The sequence below is a fragment of the Pinus tabuliformis genome, chromosome 7 (genome assembly GCF_031772625.1).
Source record: "Pinus tabuliformis cultivar Carrire ecotype Pingquan chromosome 7, CPIR1, whole genome shotgun sequence".
Lineage (NCBI taxonomy): Eukaryota > Viridiplantae > Streptophyta > Pinopsida > Pinales > Pinaceae > Pinus > Pinus tabuliformis.
Genome location: NC_142293.1, coordinates 114,610,024 through 114,628,753, shown reverse-complemented (window position 1 = coordinate 114,628,753; position 18,730 = coordinate 114,610,024). Strand labels below are relative to the sequence as shown.

General features: G+C 60.7%; 22 non-coding genes and 1 pseudogene across 22 annotated transcripts; all 23 read left to right on the top strand.

The window, feature by feature from the left end:
- The first annotated feature begins 581 nt into the window (after window positions 1-581).
- On the top strand, window positions 582-700 carry LOC149245899 (5S ribosomal RNA). The gene has a single exon (XR_016268081.1). It is a non-coding gene; the product is annotated as a 5S ribosomal RNA (ribosomal RNA).
- A 597-nt stretch (window positions 701-1,297) lies between these two features.
- LOC149245898 (5S ribosomal RNA) lies at window positions 1,298-1,416 on the top strand. Its single transcript, XR_016268080.1, has one exon. It is a non-coding gene; the product is annotated as a 5S ribosomal RNA (ribosomal RNA).
- Window positions 1,417-2,010: 594 nt separating this feature from the next.
- Window positions 2,011-2,129, top strand: LOC149245897 (5S ribosomal RNA). Its single transcript, XR_016268079.1, has one exon. It is a non-coding gene; the product is annotated as a 5S ribosomal RNA (ribosomal RNA).
- A 602-nt stretch (window positions 2,130-2,731) lies between these two features.
- LOC149245896 (5S ribosomal RNA) lies at window positions 2,732-2,850 on the top strand. The gene has a single exon (XR_016268078.1). It is a non-coding gene; the product is annotated as a 5S ribosomal RNA (ribosomal RNA).
- A 597-nt stretch (window positions 2,851-3,447) lies between these two features.
- On the top strand, window positions 3,448-3,566 carry LOC149245895 (5S ribosomal RNA). The gene has a single exon (XR_016268076.1). It is a non-coding gene; the product is annotated as a 5S ribosomal RNA (ribosomal RNA).
- Window positions 3,567-4,174: 608 nt separating this feature from the next.
- On the top strand, window positions 4,175-4,293 carry LOC149245894 (5S ribosomal RNA). The gene has a single exon (XR_016268075.1). It is a non-coding gene; the product is annotated as a 5S ribosomal RNA (ribosomal RNA).
- Window positions 4,294-4,902: 609 nt separating this feature from the next.
- LOC149245893 (5S ribosomal RNA) lies at window positions 4,903-5,021 on the top strand. The gene has a single exon (XR_016268074.1). It is a non-coding gene; the product is annotated as a 5S ribosomal RNA (ribosomal RNA).
- Window positions 5,022-6,293: 1,272 nt separating this feature from the next.
- LOC149245892 (5S ribosomal RNA) lies at window positions 6,294-6,412 on the top strand. The gene has a single exon (XR_016268073.1). It is a non-coding gene; the product is annotated as a 5S ribosomal RNA (ribosomal RNA).
- A 607-nt stretch (window positions 6,413-7,019) lies between these two features.
- LOC149245891 (5S ribosomal RNA) lies at window positions 7,020-7,138 on the top strand. The gene has a single exon (XR_016268072.1). It is a non-coding gene; the product is annotated as a 5S ribosomal RNA (ribosomal RNA).
- A 585-nt stretch (window positions 7,139-7,723) lies between these two features.
- On the top strand, window positions 7,724-7,842 carry LOC149245890 (5S ribosomal RNA). Its single transcript, XR_016268071.1, has one exon. It is a non-coding gene; the product is annotated as a 5S ribosomal RNA (ribosomal RNA).
- A 596-nt stretch (window positions 7,843-8,438) lies between these two features.
- On the top strand, window positions 8,439-8,557 carry LOC149245889 (5S ribosomal RNA). The gene has a single exon (XR_016268070.1). It is a non-coding gene; the product is annotated as a 5S ribosomal RNA (ribosomal RNA).
- A 606-nt stretch (window positions 8,558-9,163) lies between these two features.
- LOC149245888 (5S ribosomal RNA) lies at window positions 9,164-9,282 on the top strand. Its single transcript, XR_016268069.1, has one exon. It is a non-coding gene; the product is annotated as a 5S ribosomal RNA (ribosomal RNA).
- Window positions 9,283-9,886: 604 nt separating this feature from the next.
- LOC149245887 (5S ribosomal RNA) lies at window positions 9,887-10,005 on the top strand. The gene has a single exon (XR_016268068.1). It is a non-coding gene; the product is annotated as a 5S ribosomal RNA (ribosomal RNA).
- A 608-nt stretch (window positions 10,006-10,613) lies between these two features.
- On the top strand, window positions 10,614-10,732 carry LOC149245886 (5S ribosomal RNA). Its single transcript, XR_016268067.1, has one exon. It is a non-coding gene; the product is annotated as a 5S ribosomal RNA (ribosomal RNA).
- A 609-nt stretch (window positions 10,733-11,341) lies between these two features.
- On the top strand, window positions 11,342-11,460 carry LOC149245885 (5S ribosomal RNA). The gene has a single exon (XR_016268065.1). It is a non-coding gene; the product is annotated as a 5S ribosomal RNA (ribosomal RNA).
- A 606-nt stretch (window positions 11,461-12,066) lies between these two features.
- Window positions 12,067-12,185, top strand: LOC149245884 (5S ribosomal RNA). Its single transcript, XR_016268064.1, has one exon. It is a non-coding gene; the product is annotated as a 5S ribosomal RNA (ribosomal RNA).
- A 596-nt stretch (window positions 12,186-12,781) lies between these two features.
- On the top strand, window positions 12,782-12,899 carry LOC149245883 (5S ribosomal RNA; annotated as a pseudogene).
- A 1,311-nt stretch (window positions 12,900-14,210) lies between these two features.
- On the top strand, window positions 14,211-14,329 carry LOC149245882 (5S ribosomal RNA). Its single transcript, XR_016267406.1, has one exon. It is a non-coding gene; the product is annotated as a 5S ribosomal RNA (ribosomal RNA).
- A 606-nt stretch (window positions 14,330-14,935) lies between these two features.
- Window positions 14,936-15,054, top strand: LOC149245881 (5S ribosomal RNA). Its single transcript, XR_016267483.1, has one exon. It is a non-coding gene; the product is annotated as a 5S ribosomal RNA (ribosomal RNA).
- A 607-nt stretch (window positions 15,055-15,661) lies between these two features.
- Window positions 15,662-15,780, top strand: LOC149245880 (5S ribosomal RNA). The gene has a single exon (XR_016268063.1). It is a non-coding gene; the product is annotated as a 5S ribosomal RNA (ribosomal RNA).
- A 605-nt stretch (window positions 15,781-16,385) lies between these two features.
- On the top strand, window positions 16,386-16,504 carry LOC149245879 (5S ribosomal RNA). The gene has a single exon (XR_016267502.1). It is a non-coding gene; the product is annotated as a 5S ribosomal RNA (ribosomal RNA).
- A 607-nt stretch (window positions 16,505-17,111) lies between these two features.
- Window positions 17,112-17,230, top strand: LOC149245878 (5S ribosomal RNA). Its single transcript, XR_016268062.1, has one exon. It is a non-coding gene; the product is annotated as a 5S ribosomal RNA (ribosomal RNA).
- A 605-nt stretch (window positions 17,231-17,835) lies between these two features.
- Window positions 17,836-17,954, top strand: LOC149245877 (5S ribosomal RNA). The gene has a single exon (XR_016267501.1). It is a non-coding gene; the product is annotated as a 5S ribosomal RNA (ribosomal RNA).
- The last annotated feature ends 776 nt before the right edge of the window (window positions 17,955-18,730 follow it).

Genomic DNA, 18,730 nt, shown 5'->3' with positions numbered 1-18,730 from the left:
TTGCGACGTGGGGGCTACTTGTATATCGATCTATAATGGGATCCCGCGAACGAAGAGGTCGCTGGAGCATTAGGGGGGCAGGGGGGAGCGTAGCTGAGGGAAACGGCGACTCGCTTTAAGACTGCTCCGAGGGAAATTCGAGAACGGGGTCTTTTCCCTGGTCGGAAGTCAGGGGCGGGATCACAGTGCAACGGCGGCGACGCATTTGCGGCAGTGGGCGACGAATCTAGGACCGTTCGCATCGCCGCTGCGGATATGGCACGAGGAGAGTGGGGTAAGAGGTGTAGATCACATGCACTTCCGTAGGAATTCGAATCCTGGAAGAACCGCGGATCCGCGGAAAGGCCGCGCGAGCTCCACGGAGCGTCGTCGGTGGTCGCGGAACTTACGCCTTTTCCTTCTCTCTCTTCTTTTCATTTTCGCTCGTCCGTTCTTCCGCTGGCTCCCCGCGGGGCGGGAGGCGCCGCCAAGTCGGGGGAGAGGGCGAGCCCCTGCGCCGAACCGTTTCGGATCGAGGGCCGTGGATGGGGCCCGTGGCTCGGCGGTGTCCCTTGAAGAGGGGGAGGGGGCGAGATCTTTGCGGGTGCGATCATACCAGCGTTAATGCACCGGATCCCATCAGAACTCCGCAGTTAAGCGCGCTTGGGCTAGAGTAGTACTGGGATGGGTGACCTCCCGGGAAGTCCTAGTGTTGCACCCTCCCCCCTCTTTTTTGTGCGGCGTTTTGCGACGTGGGGCTACTTGTATATCGATCTATAATGGGATCCCGCGAACGAAGAGGTCGCTGGAGCATTAGGGGGGCAGGGGGGAGCGTAGCTGAGGGAAACGGCGACTCGCTTTAAGACTGCTCCGAGGGAAATTCGAGAACGGGGTCTTTTCCCTGGTCGGAAGTCAGGGGCGGGATCACAGTGCAACGGCGGCGACGCATTTGCGGCAGTGGGCGACGAATCTAGGACCGTTCGCATCGCCGCTGCGGATATGGCACGAGGAGAGTGGGGTAAGAGGTGTAGATCACATGCACTTCCGTAGGAATTCGAATCCTGGAAGAACCGCGGAAAAGGCCGCGCGCGCTCCACGGAGCGTCGTCGGTGGTCGCGGAACTTACGCCTTTTCCTTCTCTCTCTTCTTTTCATTTTCGCTCGTCCGTTCTTCCGCTGGCTCCCCGCGGGGCGGGAGGCGCCGCCAAGTCGGGGAAGAGGGCGAGCCCCTGCGCCGAACCGTTTCGGATCGAGGGCCGTGGATGGGCCCCGTGGCTCGGCGGTGTCCCTTGAAGAGGGGGAGGGGGCGAGATCTTTGCGGGTGCGATCATACCAGCGTTAATGCACCGGATCCCATCAGAACTCCGCAGTTAAGCGCGCTTGGGCTAGAGTAGTACTGGGATGGGTGACCTCCCGGGAAGTCCTAGTGTTGCACCCTACCCCCCTTTTTGCGCGGCGTTTTGCGACGTGGGGCTACTTGTATATCGATCTATAATGGGATCCCGCGAACGAAGAGGTCGCTGGAGCATTAGGGGGGCAGGGGGGAGCGTAGCTGAGGGAAACGGCGACTCGCTTTAAGACTGCTCCGAGGGAAATTCGAGAACGGGGTCTTTTCCCTGGTCGGAAGTCAGGGGCGGGATCACAGTGCAACGGCGGCGACGCATTTGCGGCAGTGGGCGACGAATCTAGGACCGTTCGCATCGCCGCTGCGGATATGGCACGAGGAGAGTGGGGTAAGAGGTGTAGATCACATGCACTTCCGTAGGAATTCGAATTCCGGAAGAACCGTGGAAAGGCCGCGCGAGCTCCACGCAGCGTCGTCGGTGGTCGCGGAACTTACGCCTTTTCCTTCTCTCTCTTCTTTTCATTTTCGCTCGTCCGTTCTTCCGCTGGCTCCCCGCGGGGCGGGAGGCGCCGCCAAGTCGGGGGAGAGGGCGAGCCCCTGCGCCGAACCGTTTCGGATCGAGGGCCGTGGATGGGGCCCGTGGCTCGGCGGTGTCCCTTGAAGAGGGGGAGGGGGCGAGATCTTTGCGGGTGCGATCATACCAGCGTTAATGCACCGGATCCCATCAGAACTCCGCAGTTAAGCGCGCTTGGGCTAGAGTAGTACTGGGATGGGTGACCTCCCGGGAAGTCCTAGTGTTGCACCCTCCCCCCTCTTTTTTGTGCGGCGTTTTGCGACGTGGGGCTACTTATACAGTGATTTTATAATGGAATCCCGCGAACGAAGAGATCGCTGGAGCATTAAGGGGGCGGGGGGAGCGTAGCCGAGGGAAACGGCGACTCGCTTTAAGACTGCGCCGAGGGAAATTCGAGAACAGGTTCTTTTCCCTGGTCGGAAGTCACGGGCGGGATCACAGTGCAACGGAGGCGACGTATTGCGGCAGTGGGCGATGAATCTAGGAGTCACCGTTCGCATCACCGCTGCGAATATGGCACGAGGAGAGTGGGTAAGAGGTGTAGATCGTATGTATGTGCTTTTGTAGGAATTCGAATTCCGGAAGAACCGTGGAAAGGCCGCGCGAGCTCCACGCAGCGTCGTCGGTGGTCGCGGAACTTACGCCTTTTCCTTCTCTCTCTTCTTTTCATTTTCGCTCGTCCGTTCTTCCGCTGGCTCCCCGCGGGGCGGGAGGCGCCGCCAAGTCGGGGGAGAGGGCGAGCCCCTGCGCCGAACCGTTTCGGATCGAGGGCCGTGGATGGGGCCCGTGGCTCGGCGGTGTCCCTTGAAGAGGGGGAGGGGGCGAGATCTTTGCGGGTGCGATCATACCAGCGTTAATGCACCGGATCCCATCAGAACTCCGCAGTTAAGCGCGCTTGGGCTAGAGTAGTACTGGGATGGGTGACCTCCCGGGAAGTCCTAGTGTTGCACCCTCCCCCCTCTTTTTTGTGCGGCGTTTTGCGACGTGGGGCTACTTGTATATCGATCTATAATGGGATCCCGCGAACGAAGAGGTCGCTGGAGCATTAGGGGGGCAGGGGGGAGCGTAGCTGAGGGAAACGGCGACTCGCTTTAAGACTGCTCCGAGGGAAATTCGAGAACGGGGTCTTTTCCCTGGTCGGAAGTCAGGGGCGGGATCACAGTGCAACGGCGGCGACGCATTTGCGGCAGTGGGCGACGAATCTAGGACCGTTCGCATCGCCGCTGCGGATATGGCACGAGGAGAGTGGGGTAAGAGGTGTAGATCACATGCACTTCCGTAGGAATTCGAATCCTGGAAGAACCGCGGAAAAGGCCGCGCGCGCTCCACGGAGCGTCGTCGGTGGTCGCGGAACTTACGCCTTTTCCTTCTCTCTCTTCTTTTCATTTTCGCTCGTCCGTTCTTCCGCTGGCTCCCCGCGGGGCGGGAGGCGCCGCCAAGTCGGGGGAGAGGGCGAGCCCCTGCGCCGAACCGTTTCGGATCGAGGGCCGTGGATGGGGCCCGTGGCTCGGCGGTGTCCCTTGAAGAGGGGGAGGGGGCGAGATCTTTGCGGGTGCGATCATACCAGCGTTAATGCACCGGATCCCATCAGAACTCCGCAGTTAAGCGCGCTTGGGCTAGAGTAGTACTGGGATGGGTGACCTCCCGGGAAGTCCTAGTGTTGCACCCTCCCCCCTCTTTTTTGTGCGGCGTTTTGCGACGTGGGGCTACTTGTATATCGATCTATAATGGGATCCCGCGAACGAAGAGGTCGCCGGAGCATTAGGGGGGCAGGGGGGAGCGTAGCTGAGGGAAACGGCGACTCGCTTTAAGACTGCTCCGAGGGAAATTCGAGAACGGGGTCTTTTCCCTGGTCGGGAGTCAGGGGCGGGATCACAGTGCAACGGCGGCGACGCATTTTGCGGCAGTGGGCGATGAATCTAGGACCGTTCGCATCGCCGCTGCGGATATGACACGAGGAGAGTGGGGTAAGAGGTGTGGATCATATGCACTTCCGTAGGAATTCGAATTCTGGAAGAACCGCGGATCGTTCGCGGAAAGGCCGCGCGCGCTCCACGGAGCGTCGTCGGTGGTCGCGGAACTTACGCCTTTTCCTTCTCTCTCTTCTTTTCATTTTCGCTCGTCCGTTCTTCCGCTGGCTCCCCGCGGGGCGGGAGGCGCCGCCAAGTCGGGGGAGAGGGCGAGCCCCTGCGCCGAACCGTTTCGGATCGAGGGCCGTGGATGGGGCCCGTGGCTCGGCGGTGTCCCTTGAAGAGGGGGAGGGGGCGAGATCTTTGCGGGTGCGATCATACCAGCGTTAATGCACCGGATCCCATCAGAACTCCGCAGTTAAGCGCGCTTGGGCTAGAGTAGTACTGGGATGGGTGACCTCCCGGGAAGTCCTAGTGTTGCACCCTCCCCCCTCTTTTTTGTGCGGCGTTTTGCGACGTGGGGCTACTTATATAGTGATTCTATAATGGAATCCCGCGAACGAAGAGATCGCTGGAGCATTAAGGGGGCGGGGGGAGCGTAGCCGAGGGAAACGGCGACTCGCTTTAAGACTGCGCCGAGGGAAATTCGAGAACAGGTTCTTTTCCCTGGTCGGAAGTCACGGGCGGGATCACAGTGCAACGGAGGCGACGTATTGCGGCAGTGGGCGATGAATCTAGGAGTCACCGTTCGCATCACCGCTGCGAATATGGCACGAGGAGAGTGGGTAAGAGGTGTAGATCACATGCACTTCCGTAGGAATTCGAATTTTGGAAGAACCGCGGATCGTTCACGGAAAGGCCGCGCGAGCTCCACGCAGCGTCGTCGGTGGTCGCGGAACTTACGCCTTTTCCTTCTCTCTCTTCTTTTCATTTTCGCTCGTCCGTTCTTCCGCTGGCTCCCCGCGGGGCGGGAGGCGCCGCCAAGTCGGGGGAGAGGGCGAGCCCCTGCGCCGAACCGTTTCGGATCGAGGGCCGTGGATGGGGCCCGTGGCTCGGCGGTGTCCCTTGAAGAGGGGGAGGGGGCGAGATCTTTGCGGGTGCGATCATACCAGCGTTAATGCACCGGATCCCATCAGAACTCCGCAGTTAAGCGCGCTTGGGCTAGAGTAGTACTGGGATGGGTGACCTCCCGGGAAGTCCTAGTGTTGCACCCTCCCCCCTCTTTTTTGTGCGGCGTTTTGCGACGTGGGGCTACTTGTATATCGATCTATAATGGGATCCCGCGAACGAAGAGGTCGCTGGAGCATTAGGGGGGCAGGGGGGAGCGTAGCTGAGGGAAACGGCGACTCGCTTTAAGACTGCTCCGAGGGAAATTCGAGAACGGGGTCTTTTCCCTGGTCGGGAGTCAGGGGCGGGATCACAGTGCAACGGCGGCGACGCATTTTGCGGCAGTGGGCGATGAATCTAGGACCGTTCGCATCGCCGCTGCGGATATGACACGAGGAGAGTGGGGTAAGAGGTGTGGATCATATGCACTTCCGTAGGAATTCGAATTCTGGAAGAACCGCGGATCGTTCGCGGAAAGGCCGCGCGCGCTCCACGGAGCGTCGCCGGTGGTCGCGGAACTTACGCCTTTTCCTTCTCTCTCTTCTTTTCATTTTCGCTCGTCCGTTCTTCCGCTGGCTCCCCGCGGGGCGGGAGGCGCCGCCGAGTCGGGGAAGAGGGCGAGCCCCTGCGCCGAACCGTTTCGGATCGAGGGCCGTGGACGGGCCCCGTGGCTCGGCGGTGTCCCTTGAAGAGGGGGAGGGGGCGAGATCTTTGCGGGTGCGATCATACCAGCGTTAATGCACCGGGATGGGTGACCTCCCGGGAAGTCCTAGTGTTGCACCCTCCCCCCTCTTTTGCGCGGCGTTTTGCGACGTGGGGCTACTTGTATATCGATTTATAATGGGATCCCGCGAACGAAGAGATCGCTGGAGCATTAGGGGGGCAGGGGGGAGCGTAGCTGAGGGAAACGGCGACTCGCTTTAAGACTGCTCCGAGGGAAATTCGAGAACGGGGTCTTTTCCCTGGTCGGGAGTCAGGGGCGGGATCACAGTGCAACGGCGGCGACGCATTTTGCGGCAGTGGGCGATGAATCTAGGACCGTTCGCATCGCCGCTGCGGATATGACACGAGGAGAGTGGGGTAAGAGGTGTAGATCATATGCACTTCCGTAGGAATTCGAATCGCGGATCGTTCGCGGAAAGGCCGCGCGCGCTCCACTGAGCGTCGTCGGTGGTCGCGGAACTTACGCCTTTTCCTTCTCTCTCTTCTTTGCATTTTCGCTCGTCCGTTCTTCCGCTGGCTCCCCGCGGGGCGGGAGGCGCCGCCGAGTCGGGGAAGAGGGCGAGCCCCTGCGCCGAACCGTTTCGGATCGAGGGCCGTGGACGGGCCCCGTGGCTCGGCGGTGTCCCTTGAAGAGGGGGAGGGGGCGAGATCTTTGCGGGTGCGATCATACCAGCGTTAATGCACCGGATCCCATCAGAACTCCGCAGTTAAGCGCGCTTGGGCTAGAGTAGTACTGGGATGGGTGACCTCCCGGGAAGTCCTAGTGTTGCACCCTCCCCCCTCTTTTGCGCGGCGTTTTGCGACGTGGGGCTACTTGTATATCGATTTATAATGGGAGCCCGAGAGCGAAGAGATCGCCGGAGCATTAGGGGGGGCAGGGGGGAGCGTAGCTGAGGGAAACGGCGACTCGCTTTAAGACTGCTCCGAGGGAAATTCGAGAACGGGGTCTTTTCCCTGGTCGGGAGTCAGGGGCGGGATCACAGTGCAACGGCGGCGACGCATTTTGCGGCAGTGGGCGATGAATCTAGGACCGTTCGCATCGCCGCTGCGGATATGACACGAGGAGAGTGGGGTAAGAGGTGTGGATCATATGCACTTCCGTAGGAATTCGAATTCTGGAAGAACCGCGGATCGTTCGCGGAAAGGCCGCGCGCGCTCCACGGAGCGCCGCCGGTGGTCGCGGAACTTACGCCTTTTCCTTCTCTCTCTTCTTTTCATTTTCGCTCGTCCGTTCTTCCGCTGGCTCCCCGCGGGGCGGGAGGCGCCGTCGAGTCGGGGAAGAGGGCGAGCCCCTGCGCCGAACCGTTTCGGATCGAGGGCCGTGGACGGGCCCCGTGGCTCGGCGGTGTCCCTTGAAGAGGGGGAGGGGGCGAGATCTTTGCGGGTGCGATCATACCAGCGTTAATGCACCGGATCCCATCAGAACTCCGCAGTTAAGCGCGCTTGGGCTAGAGTAGTACTGGGATGGGTGACCTCCCGGGAAGTCCTAGTGTTGCACCCTCCCCCCTCTTTTGCGCGGCGTTTTGCGACGTGGGGCTACTTGTATATCGATTTATAATGGGAGCCCGAGAGCGAAGAGATCGCCGGAGCATTAGGGGGGGCAGGGGGGAGCGTAGCTGAGGGAAACGGCGACTCGCTTTAAGACTGCTCCGAGGGAAATTCGAGAACGGGGTCTTTTCCCTGGTCGGGAGTCAGGGGCGGGATCACAGTGCAACGGCGGCGACGCATTTTGCGGCAGTGGGCGATGAATCTAGGACCGTTCGCATCGCCGCTGCGGATATGACACGAGGAGAGTGGGGTAAGAGGTGTGGATCATATGCACTTCCGTAGGAATTCGAATCGCGGATCGTTCGCGGAAAGGCCGCGCGCGCTCCACGGAGCGCCGCCGGTGGTCGCGGAACTTACGCCTTTTCCTTCTCTCTCTTCTTTTCATTTTCGCTCGTCCGTTCTTCCGCTGGCTCCCCGCGGGGCGGGAGGCGCCGTCGAGTCGGGGAAGAGGGCGAGCCCCTGCGCCGAACCGTTTCGGATCGAGGGCCCCGTGGCTCGGCGGTGTCCCTTGAAGAGGGGGAGGGGGCGAGATCTTTGCGGGTGCGATCATACCAGCGTTAATGCACCGGATCCCATCAGAACTCCGCAGTTAAGCGCGCTTGGGCTAGAGTAGTACTGGGATGGGTGACCTCCCGGGAAGTCCTAGTGTTGCACCCTCCCCCTCTTTTTGCGCGGCGTTTTGCGACGTGGGGCTACTTGTATATCGATTTATAATGGGATCCCGCGAACGAAGAGATCGCTGGAGCATTAGGGGGGGCAGGGGGGAGCGTAGCTGAGGGAAACGGCGACTCGCTTTAAGACTGCTCCGAGGGAAATTCGAGAACGGGGTCTTTTCCCTGGTCGGGAGTCAGGGGCGGGATCACAGTGCAACGGCGGCGACGCATTTTGCGGCAGTGGGCGATGAATCTAGGACCGTTCGCATCGCCGCTGCGGATATGACACGAGGAGAGTGGGGTAAGAGGTGTGGATCATATGCACTTCCGTAGGAATTCGAATTCTGGAAGAACCGCGGATCGTTCGCGGAAAGGCCGCGCGCGCTCCACGGAGCGCCGCCGGTGGTCGCGGAACTTACGCCTTTTCCTTCTCTCTCTTCTTTTCATTTTCGCTCGTCCGTTCTTCCGCTGGCTCCCCGCGGGGCGGGAGGCGCCGTCGAGTCGGGGAAGAGGGCGAGCCCCTGCGCCGAACCGTTTCGGATCGAGGGCCCCGTGGCTCGGCGGTGTCCCTTGAAGAGGGGGAGGGGGCGAGATCTTTGCGGGTGCGATCATACCAGCGTTAATGCACCGGATCCCATCAGAACTCCGCAGTTAAGCGCGCTTGGGCTAGAGTAGTACTGGGATGGGTGACCTCCCGGGAAGTCCTAGTGTTGCACCCTCCCCCCTCTTTTGCGCGGCGTTTTGCGACGTGGGGCTACTTGTATATCGATTTATAATGGGAGCCCGCGAGCGAAGAGATCGCCGGAGCATTAGGGGGGGCAGGGGGGAGCGTAGCTGAGGGAAACGGCGACTCGCTTTAAGACTGCTCCGAGGGAAATTCGAGAACGGGGTCTTTTCCCTGGTCGGGAGTCAGGGGCGGGATCACAGTGCAACGGCGGCGACGCATTTTGCGGCAGTGGGCGATGAATCTGGACCGTTCGCATCGCCGCTGCGGATATGACACGAGGAGAGTGGGGTAAGAGGTGTGGATCATATGCACTTCCGTAGGAATTCGAATTCTGGAAGAACCGCGGATCGTTCGCGGAAAGGCCGCGCGCGCTCCACGGAGCGTCGTCGGTGGTCGCGGAACTTACGCCTTTTCCTTCTCTCTCTTCTTTTCATTTTCGCTCGTCCGTTCTTCCGCTGGCTCCCCGCGGGGCGGGAGGCGCCGCCAAGTCGGGGGAGAGGGCGAGCCCCTGCGCCGAACCGTTTCGGATCGAGGGCCGTGGATGGGGCCCGTGGCTCGGCGGTGTCCCTTGAAGAGGGGGAGGGGGCGAGATCTTTGCGGGTGCGATCATACCAGCGTTAATGCACCGGATCCCATCAGAACTCCGCAGTTAAGCGCGCTTGGGCTAGAGTAGTACTGGGATGGGTGACCTCCCGGGAAGTCCTAGTGTTGCACCCTCCCCCCTCTTTTGCGCGGCGTTTTGCGACGTGGGGCTACTTGTATATCGATTTATAATGGGATCCCGCGAACGAAGAGATCGCTGGAGCATTAGGGGGGCAGGGGGAGCGTAGCTGAGGGAAACGGCGACTCGCTTTAAGACTGCTCCGAGGGAAATTCGAGAACGGGGTCTTTTCCCTGGTCGAAAGTCAGGGGCGGGATCACAGTGCAACGGCGGCGACGCATTTGCGGCAGTGGGCGATGAATCTAGGACCGTTCGCATCGCCGCTGCGGATATGACACGAGGAGAGTGGGGTAAGAGGTGTGGATCATATGCACTTCCGTAGGAATTCGAATTCTGGAAGAACCGCGGATCGTTCGCGGAAAGGCCGCGCGCGCTCCACGGAGCGTCGTCGGTGGTCGCGGAACTTACGCCTTTTCCTTCTCTCTCTTCTTTTCATTTTCGCTCGTCCGTTCTTCCGCTGGCTCCCCGCGGGGCGGGAGGCGCCGCCGAGTCGGGGAAGAGGGCGAGCCCCTGCGCCGAACCGTTTCGGATCGAGGGCCGTGGACGGGCCCCGTGGCTCGGCGGTGTCCCTTGAAGAGGGGGAGGGGGCGAGATCTTTGCGGGTGCGATCATACCAGCGTTAATGCACCGGATCCCATCAGAACTCCGCAGTTAAGCGCGCTTGGGCTAGAGTAGTACTGGGATGGGTGACCTCCCGGGAAGTCCTAGTGTTGCACCCTCCCCCCTCTTTTTGCGCGGCGTTTTGCGACGTGGGGCTACTTGTATATCGATTTATAATGGGATCCCGCGAACGAAGAGATCGCCGGAGCATTAGGGGGGGCAGGGGGGAGCGTAGCTGAGGGAAACGGCGACTCGCTTTAAGACTGCTCCGAGGGAAATTCGAGAACGGGGTCTTTTCCCTGGTCGGGAGTCAGGGGCGGGATCACAGTGCAACGGCGGCGACGCATTTTGCGGCAGTGGGCGATGAATCTAGGACCGTTCGCATCGCCGCTGCGGATATGACACGAGGAGAGTGGGGTAAGAGGTGTGGATCATATGCACTTCCGTAGGAATTCGAATTCTGGAAGAACCGCGGATCGTTCGCGGAAAGGCCGCGCGCGCTCCACGGAGCGTCGTCGGTGGTCGCGGAGCTTACGCCTTTTCCTTCTCTCTCTTCTTTTCATTTTCGCTCGTCCGTTCTTCCGCTGGCTCCCCGCGGGGCGGGAGGCGCCGCCAAGTCGGGGGAGAGGGCGAGCCCCTGCGCCGAACCGTTTCGGATCGAGGGCCGTGGATGGGGCCCGTGGCTCGGCGGTGTCCCTTGAAGAGGGGGAGGGGGCGAGATCTTTGCGGGTGCGATCATACCAGCGTTAATGCACCGGATCCCATCAGAACTCCGCAGTTAAGCGCGCTTGGGCTAGAGTAGTACTGGGATGGGTGACCTCCCGGGAAGTCCTAGTGTTGCACCCTCCCCCCTCTTTTTTGCGCGGCGTTTTGCGACGTGGGGCTACTTGTATATCGATTTATAATGGGATCCCGCGAACGAAGAGATCGCCGGAGCATTAGGGGGGGCAGGGGGGAGCGTAGCTGAGGGAAACGGCGACTCGCTTTAAGACTGCTCCGAGGGAAATTCGAGAACGGGGTCTTTTCCCTGGTCGGGAGTCAGGGGCGGGATCACAGTGCAACGGCGGCGACGCATTTTGCGGCAGTGGGCGATGAATCTAGGACCGTTCGCATCGCCGCTGCGGATATGACACGAGGAGAGTGGGGTAAGAGGTGTGGATCATATGCACTTCCGTAGGAATTCGAATTCTGGAAGAACCGCGGATCGTTCGCGGAAAGGCCGCGCGCGCTCCACGGAGCGCCGCCGGTGGTCGCGGAACTTACGCCTTTTCCTTCTCTCTCTTCTTTTCATTTTCGCTCGTCCGTTCTTCCGCTGGCTCCCCGCGGGGCGGGAGGCGCCGCCGAGTCGGGGAAGAGGGCGAGCCCCTGCGCCGAACCGTTTCGGATCGAGGGCCGTGGACGGGCCCCGTGGCTCGGCGGTGTCCCTTGAAGAGGGGGAGGGGGCGAGATCTTTGCGGGTGCGATCATACCAGCGTTAATGCACCGGATCCCATCAGAACTCCGCAGTTAAGCGCGCTTGGGCTAGAGTAGTACTGGGATGGGTGACCTCCCGGGAAGTCCTAGTGTTGCACCCTCCCCCCTCTTTTTTGCGCGGCGTTTTGCGACGTGGGGCTACTTGTATATCGATTTATAATGGGATCCCGCGAACGAAGAGATCGCTGGAGCATTAGGGGGGCAGGGGGAGCGTAGCTGAGGGAAACGGCGACTCGCTTTAAGACTGCTCCGAGGGAAATTCGAGAACGGGGTCTTTTCCCTGGTCGGAAGTCAGGGGCGGGATCACAGTGCAACGGCGGCGACGCATTTGCGGCAGTGGGCGATGAATCTAGGACCGTTCGCATCGCCGCTGCGGATATGACACGAGGAGAGTGGGGTAAGAGGTGTAGATCATATGCACTTCCGTAGGAATTCGAATTCTGGAAGAACCGCGGATCGTTCGCGGAAAAGCCGCGCGCGCTCCACGGAGCGTCGTCGGTGGTCGCGGAACTTACGCCTTTTCCTTCTCTCTCTTCTTTTCATTTTCGCTCGTCCGTTCTTCCGCTGGCTCCCCGCGGGGCGTGAGGCGCCGCCAAGTCGGGGAAGAGGGCGAGCCCCTGCGCCGAACCGTTTCGGATCGAGGGCCGTGGATGGGGCCCGTGGCTCGGCGGTGTCCCTTGAAGAGGGGGAGGGGGCGAGATCTTTGCGGGTGCGATCATACCAGCGTTAATGCACCGGATCCCATCAGAACTCCGCAGTTAAGCGCGCTTGGGCTAGAGTAGTACTGGGATGGGTGACCTCCCGGGAAGTCCTAGTGTTGCACCCTCCCCCCTCTTTTTGCGTGGCGTTTTGCGACGTGGGGCTACTTGTATATCGATTTTATAATGGGATCCCGCGAACGAAGAGATCGCTGGAGCATTAGGGGGGCAGGGGGGAGCGTAGCTGAGGGAAACGTCGACTCGCTTTAAGACTGCTCCGAGGGAAATTCGAGAATGGGGTCTTTTCCCTGGTCGGAAGTCAGGGGCGGGATCACAGTGCAACGGCGGCGACGCATTTGCGGCAGTGGGCGATGAATCTAGGACCGTTCGCATCGCCGCTGCGGATATGACACGAGGAGAGTGGGGTAAGAGGTGTAGATCACATGAACTTCCGTAGGAATTCGAATCCTGGAAGAACCGCGGATCGTTCGCGGAAAGGCCGCGCGCGCTCCACAGAGCGTCGTCAGTGGTCGCGGAGCTTACGCCTTTTCCTTCTCTCTCTTCTTTACATTTTCGCTCGTCCGTTCTTCCGCTGGCTCCCCGCGGGGCGGGAGGCGCCGCCGAGTCGGGGAAGAGGGCGAGCCCCTGCGCCGAACCGTTTCGGATCGAGGGCCCCGTGGCTCGGCGGTGTCCCTTGAAGAGGGGGAGGGGGCGAGATCTTTGCGGGTGCGATCATACCAAGTTAATGCACCGGATCCCATCAGAACTCCGCAGTTAAGCGCGCTTGGGCTAGAGTAGTACTGGGATGGGTGACCTCCCGGGAAGTCCTAGTGTTGCACCCTCCCCCCTCTTTTGCGCGGCGTTTTGCGACGTGGGGCTACTTGTATATCGATTTATAATGGGATCCCGCGAACGAAGAGATCGCTGGAGCATTAGGGGGGCAGGGGGAGCGTAGCTGAGGGAAACAGCGACTCACTTTAAGACTGCTCCGAGGGAAATTCGAGAACGGGGTCTTTTCCCTGGTCGGAAGTCAGGGGCGGGATCACAGTGCAACGGCGGCGACGCATTTGCGGCAGTGGGCGATGAATCTGGGACCGTTGCATCGCCGCTGCGGATATGAGACGAGGAGAGTGGGGTAAGAGGTGTAGATCACATGCACTTCCGTAGGAATTCGAATCATGGAAGAACCGCGGATCGTTCGCGGAAAGGCCGCGCGCGCTCCACGGAGCGTCGTCGGTGGTCGCGGAACTTACGCCTTTTCCTTCTCTCTCTTCTTTTCATTTTCGCTCGTCCGTTCTTCCGCTGGCTCCCCGCGGGGCGGGAGGCGCCGCCAAGTCGGGGGAGAGGGCGAGCCCCTGCGCCGAACCGTTTCGGATCGAGGGCCGTGGATGGGGCCCGTGGCTCGGCGGTGTCCCTTGAAGAGGGGGAGGGGGCGAGATCTTTGCGGGTGCGATCATACCAGCGTTAATGCACCGGATCCCATCAGAACTCCGCAGTTAAGCGCGCTTGGGATGGGTGACCTCCCGGGAAGTCCTATTGTTGCACCCTCCCCCTCTTTTTGTGCGGCGTTTTGCGACGTGGGGCTACTTATATAGTGATTTTATAATGGAATCCCGCGAACGAAGAGATCGCTGGAGCATTAAGGGGGCGGGGGGAGCGTAGCCGAGGGAAACGGCGACTCGCTTTAAGACTGCGCCGAGGGAAATTCGAGAACAGGTTCTTTTCCCTGGTCGGAAGTCACGGGCGGGATCACAGTGCAACGGCGGCGACGCATTTGCGGCAGTGGGCGATGAATCTGGGACCGTTCGCAACGCTGCTGCGGATATGACACGAGGAGAGTGGGGTAAGAGGTGTAAATCACATGCGCTTCCGTAGGAATTCGAATCCTGGAAGAACCGCGGATCGTTCGCGGAAAGGCCGCGCGCGCTCCACGGAGCGTCGTCGGTGGTCGCGGAGCTTACGCCTTTTCCTTCTCTCTCTTCTTTACATTTTCGCTCGTCCGTTCTTCCGCTGGCTCCCCGCGGGGCGGGAGGCGCCGCCGAGTCGGGGAAGAGGGCGAGCCCCTGCGCCGAACCGTTTCGGATCGAGGGCCGTGGACGGGCCCCGTGGCTCGGCGGTGTCCCTTGAAGAGGGGGAGGGGGCGAGATCTTTGCGGGTGCGATCATACCAGCGTTAATGCACCGGATCCCATCAGAACTCCGCAGTTAAGCGCGCTTGGGCTAGAGTAGTACTGGGATGGGTGACCTCCCGGGAAGTCCTAGTGTTGCATCCTCCCCCCTCTTTTTGCGCGGCGTTTTGCGACGTGGGGCTACTTGTATATCGATTTATAATGGGATCCCGCGAACGAAGAGGTCGCTGGAGCATTAGGGGGGCAGGGGGGAGCGGAGCTGAGGGAAACGACGACTCGCTTTAAGACTGCTCCGAGGGAAATTCGAGAACGGGGTCTTTTCCCTGGTCGCAAGTCAGGGGCGGGATCACAGTGCAACGGCGGCGACGCATTTGCGGCAGTGGGCGATGAATCTAGGACCGTTCGCATCGCCGCTGCGGATATGACACGAGGAGAGTGGGGTAAGAGGTGTAGATCACATGCACTTCCGTAGGAATTCGAATCCTGGAAGAACCGCGGATCGTTCGCGGAAAGGCCGCGCGCGCTCCACGGACCGTCGTCGGTGGTCGCGGAACTTACGCCTTTTCCTTCTCTCTCTTCTTTAGATTTTCGCTCGTCCGTTCTTCCGCTGGCTCCCCGCGGGGCGGGAGGCGCCGCCGAGTCGGGGAAGAGGGCGAGCCCCTGCGCCGAACCGTTTCGGATCGAGGGCCGTGGACGGGCCCCGTGGCTCGGTGGTGTCCCTTGAAGAGGGGGAGGGGGCGAGATCTTTGCGGGTGCGATCATACTAGCGTTAATGCACCGGATCCCTTCAGAACTCTGTAGTTAAGCACGCTAGGGCTAGAGTAGTACTGGGATGGGTGACCTCCCGGGAAGTCCTAGTGTTGCACCCTCCCCCCTCTTTTTGCGCGGCGTTTTGCGACGTGGGGCTACTTGTATATCGATTTATAATGGGATCCCGCGAACGAAGAGATCGCTGGAGCATTAGGGGGGGCAGGGGGGAGCGTAGCTGAGGGAAACGGCGACTCGCTTTAAGACTGCTCCGAGGGAAATTCGAGAACGGGGTCTTTTCCCTGGTCGGAAGTCAGGGGCGGGATCACAGTGCAACGGCGGCGACGCATTTTGCGGCAGTGGGCGATGAATCTAGGACCGTTCGCATCGCCGCTGGGATATGACACGAGGAGAGTGGTGTAAGAGGTGTAGATCACATGCACTTCCGTAGGAATTAGAATCCTGGAAGAACCGCGGATCGTTCGCGGAAAGGCCGCGCGCGCTCCACGGAGCGTCGTCGGTGGTCGAGGAGCTTACGCCTTTTCCTTCTCTCTCTTCTTTACATTTTCGCTCGTCCGTTCTTCCGCTGGCTCCCCGCGGGGCGTGAGGCGCCGCCGAGTCGGGGAAGAGGGCGAGCCCCTGCGTCGAACCGATTCGGATCGAGGGCCATGGACGGGCCCCGTGGATCGGCGGTGTCCCTTGAAGAGGGGGAGGGGGCGAGATCTTTGCGGGTGCGATCATACCAGCGTTAATGCACCGGATCCCATCAGAACTCCGCAGTTAAGCGCGCTTGGGCTAGAGTAGTACTGGGATGGGTGACCTCCCGGGAAGTCCTAGTGTTGCACCCTCCCCCCTCTTTTTGCGTGGCGTTTTGCGACGTGGGGCTACTTGTATATCGATTTATAATGGGATCCCGCGAACGAAGAGGTCGCTGGAGCATTAGGGGGGCAGGGGGGAGCGTAGCTGAGGGAAACGTCGACTCGCTTTAAGACTGCTCCGAGGGAAATTCGAGAATGGGGTCTTTTCCTGGTCGGAAGTCAGGGGCGTGATCACAGTGCAACGGCGGCGACGCATTTGCGGCAGTGGGCGATGAATCTAGGACCGTTCGCATCGCCGCTGCGGATATGACACGAGGAGAGTGGGGTAAGAGGTGTAGATCACATGAACTTCCGTAGGAATTCGAATCCTGGAAGAACCGCGGATCGTTCGCGGAAAGGCCGCGCGCACTCCACGGAGCGTCGTCGGTGGTCGAGGAGCTTACGCCTTTTCCTTCTCTCTCTTGTTTACATTTTCGCTCGTCCGTTCTTCCGCTGGCTCCCCGCGGGGCGGGAGGCGCCGCTGAGTCGGGGAAGAGGGCGAGCCCCTGTGCCGAACCGTTTCGGATCGAGGGCCGTGGACGGGCCCCGTGGCTCGGCGGTGTCCCTTGAAGAGGGGGAGGGGGCGAGATCTTTGCGGGTGCGATCATACCAAAGTTAACGCACCGGATCCCATCAGAACTCCGCAGTTAAGCGCGCTTGGGCTAGAGTAGTACTGGGATGGGTGACCTCCCGGGAAGTCCTAGTGTTGCACCCTCCCCCCTCTTTTTTGCGCGGCGTTTTGCGACGTGGGGCTACTTGTATATCGATTTATAATGGGATCCCGCGAACGAAGAGATCGCTGGAGCATTAGGGGGGCAGGGGGGAGCGTAGCTGAGGGAAACGGCGACTCACTTTAAGACTGTTCCGAGGGAAATTCGAGAACGGGGTCTTTTCCCTGGTCGGAAGTCAGGGGCGGGATCACAGTGCAACGGCGGCGACGCATTTGCGGCAGTGGGCGATGAATCTGGGACCGTTTGCATCGCCGCTGCGGATATGAGACGAGGAGAGTGGGGTAAGAGGTGTAGATCACATGCACTTCCGTAGGAATTCGAATCATGGAAGAACCGCGGATCGTTCGCGGAAAAGCCGCGCGCGCTCCACGGAGCGTCGTCGGTGGTCGAGGAGCTTACGCCTTTTCCTTCTCTCTCTTCTTTACATTTTCGCTCGTCCGTTCTTCCGCTGGCTCCCCGCGGGGCGTGAGGCGCCGCCGAGTCGGGGAAGAGGGCGAGCCCCTGCGTCGAACCGTTTCGGATCGAGGGCCGTGGACGGGCCCCGTGGATCGGCGGTGTCCCTTGAAGAGGGGGAGGGGGCGAGATCTTTGCGGGTGCGATCATACCAGCGTTAATGCACCGGATCCCATCAGAACTCCGCAGTTAAGCGCGCTTGGGCTAGAGTAGTACTGGGATGGGTGACCTCCCGGGAAGTCCTAGTGTTGCACCCTCCCCCCTCTTTTTGCGTGGCGTTTTGCGACGTGGGGCTACTTGTATATCGATTTATAATGGGATCCCGCGAACGAAGAGGTCGCTGGAGCATTAGGGGGGCAGGGGGGAGCGTAGCTGAGGGAAACGTCGACTCGCTTTAAGACTGCTCCGAGGGAAATTCGAGAATGGGGTCTTTTCCTGGTCGGAAGTCAGGGGCGTGATCACAGTGCAACGGCGGCGACGCATTTGCGGCAGTGGGAGATGAATCTAGGACCGTTCGCATCGCCGCTGCGGATATGACACGAGGAGAGTGGGGTAAGAGGTGTAGATCACATGAACTTCCGTAGGAATTCGAATCCTGGAAGAACCGCGGATCGTTCGCGGAAAGGCCGCGCGCACTCCACGGAGCGTCGTCGGTGGTCGAGGAGCTTACGCCTTTTCCTTCTCTCTCTTGTTTACATTTTCGCTCGTCCGTTCTTCCGCTGGCTCCCCGCGGGGCGGGAGGCGCCGCCGAGTCGGGGAAGAGGGCGAGCCCCTGTGCCGAACCGTTTCGGATCGAGGGCCGTGGACGGTCCCCGTGGCTCGGCGGTGTCCCTTGAAGAGGGGGAGGGGGCGAGATCTTTGCGGGTGCGATCATACCAAAGTTAACGCACCGGATCCCATCAGAACTCCGCAGTTAAGCGCGCTTGGGCTAGAGTAGTACTGGGATGGGTGACCTCCCGGGAAGTCCTAGTGTTGCACCCTCCCCCCTCTTTTTTGCGCGGCGTTTTGCGACGTGGGGCTACTTGTATATTGATTTATAATGGGATCCCGCGAACGAAGAGATCGCTGGAGCATTAGGGGGGCAGGGGGGAGCGTAGCTGAGGGAAACAGCGACTCACTTTAAGACTGCTCCGAGGGAAATTCGAGAACGGGGTCTTTTCCCTGGTCGGAAGTCAGGGGCGGGATCACAGTGCAACGGCGGCGACGCATTTGCGGCAGTGGGCGATGAATCTGGGACCGTTTGCATCGCCGCTGCGGATATGAGACGAGGAGAGTGGGGTAAGAGGTGTAGATCACATGCACTTCCGTAGGAATTCGAGTTTTGGAAGAACCGTGGATCGTTCACGGAAAGGCCGCGCGAGCTCCACGCAGCGTCGTCGGTGGTCGCGGAACTTACGCCTTTTTCTTCTCTCTCTTCTTTTCATTTTCGCTCGCCCGTTCTTCCGCTGGCTCCCCGCGGGGCGGGAGGCGCCGCCAAGTCGGGGAAGAGGGCGAGCTCCTGCGCCGCACCGCTTCGGATCGAGGGCCATGGATGGGCCCCGTGGCTCGGCGGTCTCCCTTGAAGAGGGGGAGGGGGCGAGATCTTTGCGGGTGCGATCATACCAGCGTTAATGCACCAGATCCCATCAGAACTCCGCAGTTAAGCGCGCTTGGGATGGGTGGGTGACCTCCCGGGAAGTCCTAGTGTTGCACCCTGCCCCCTCTTTTTGCGCGGCGTTTTGCGACGTGGGGCTACTTGTATATCGATTTATAATGGG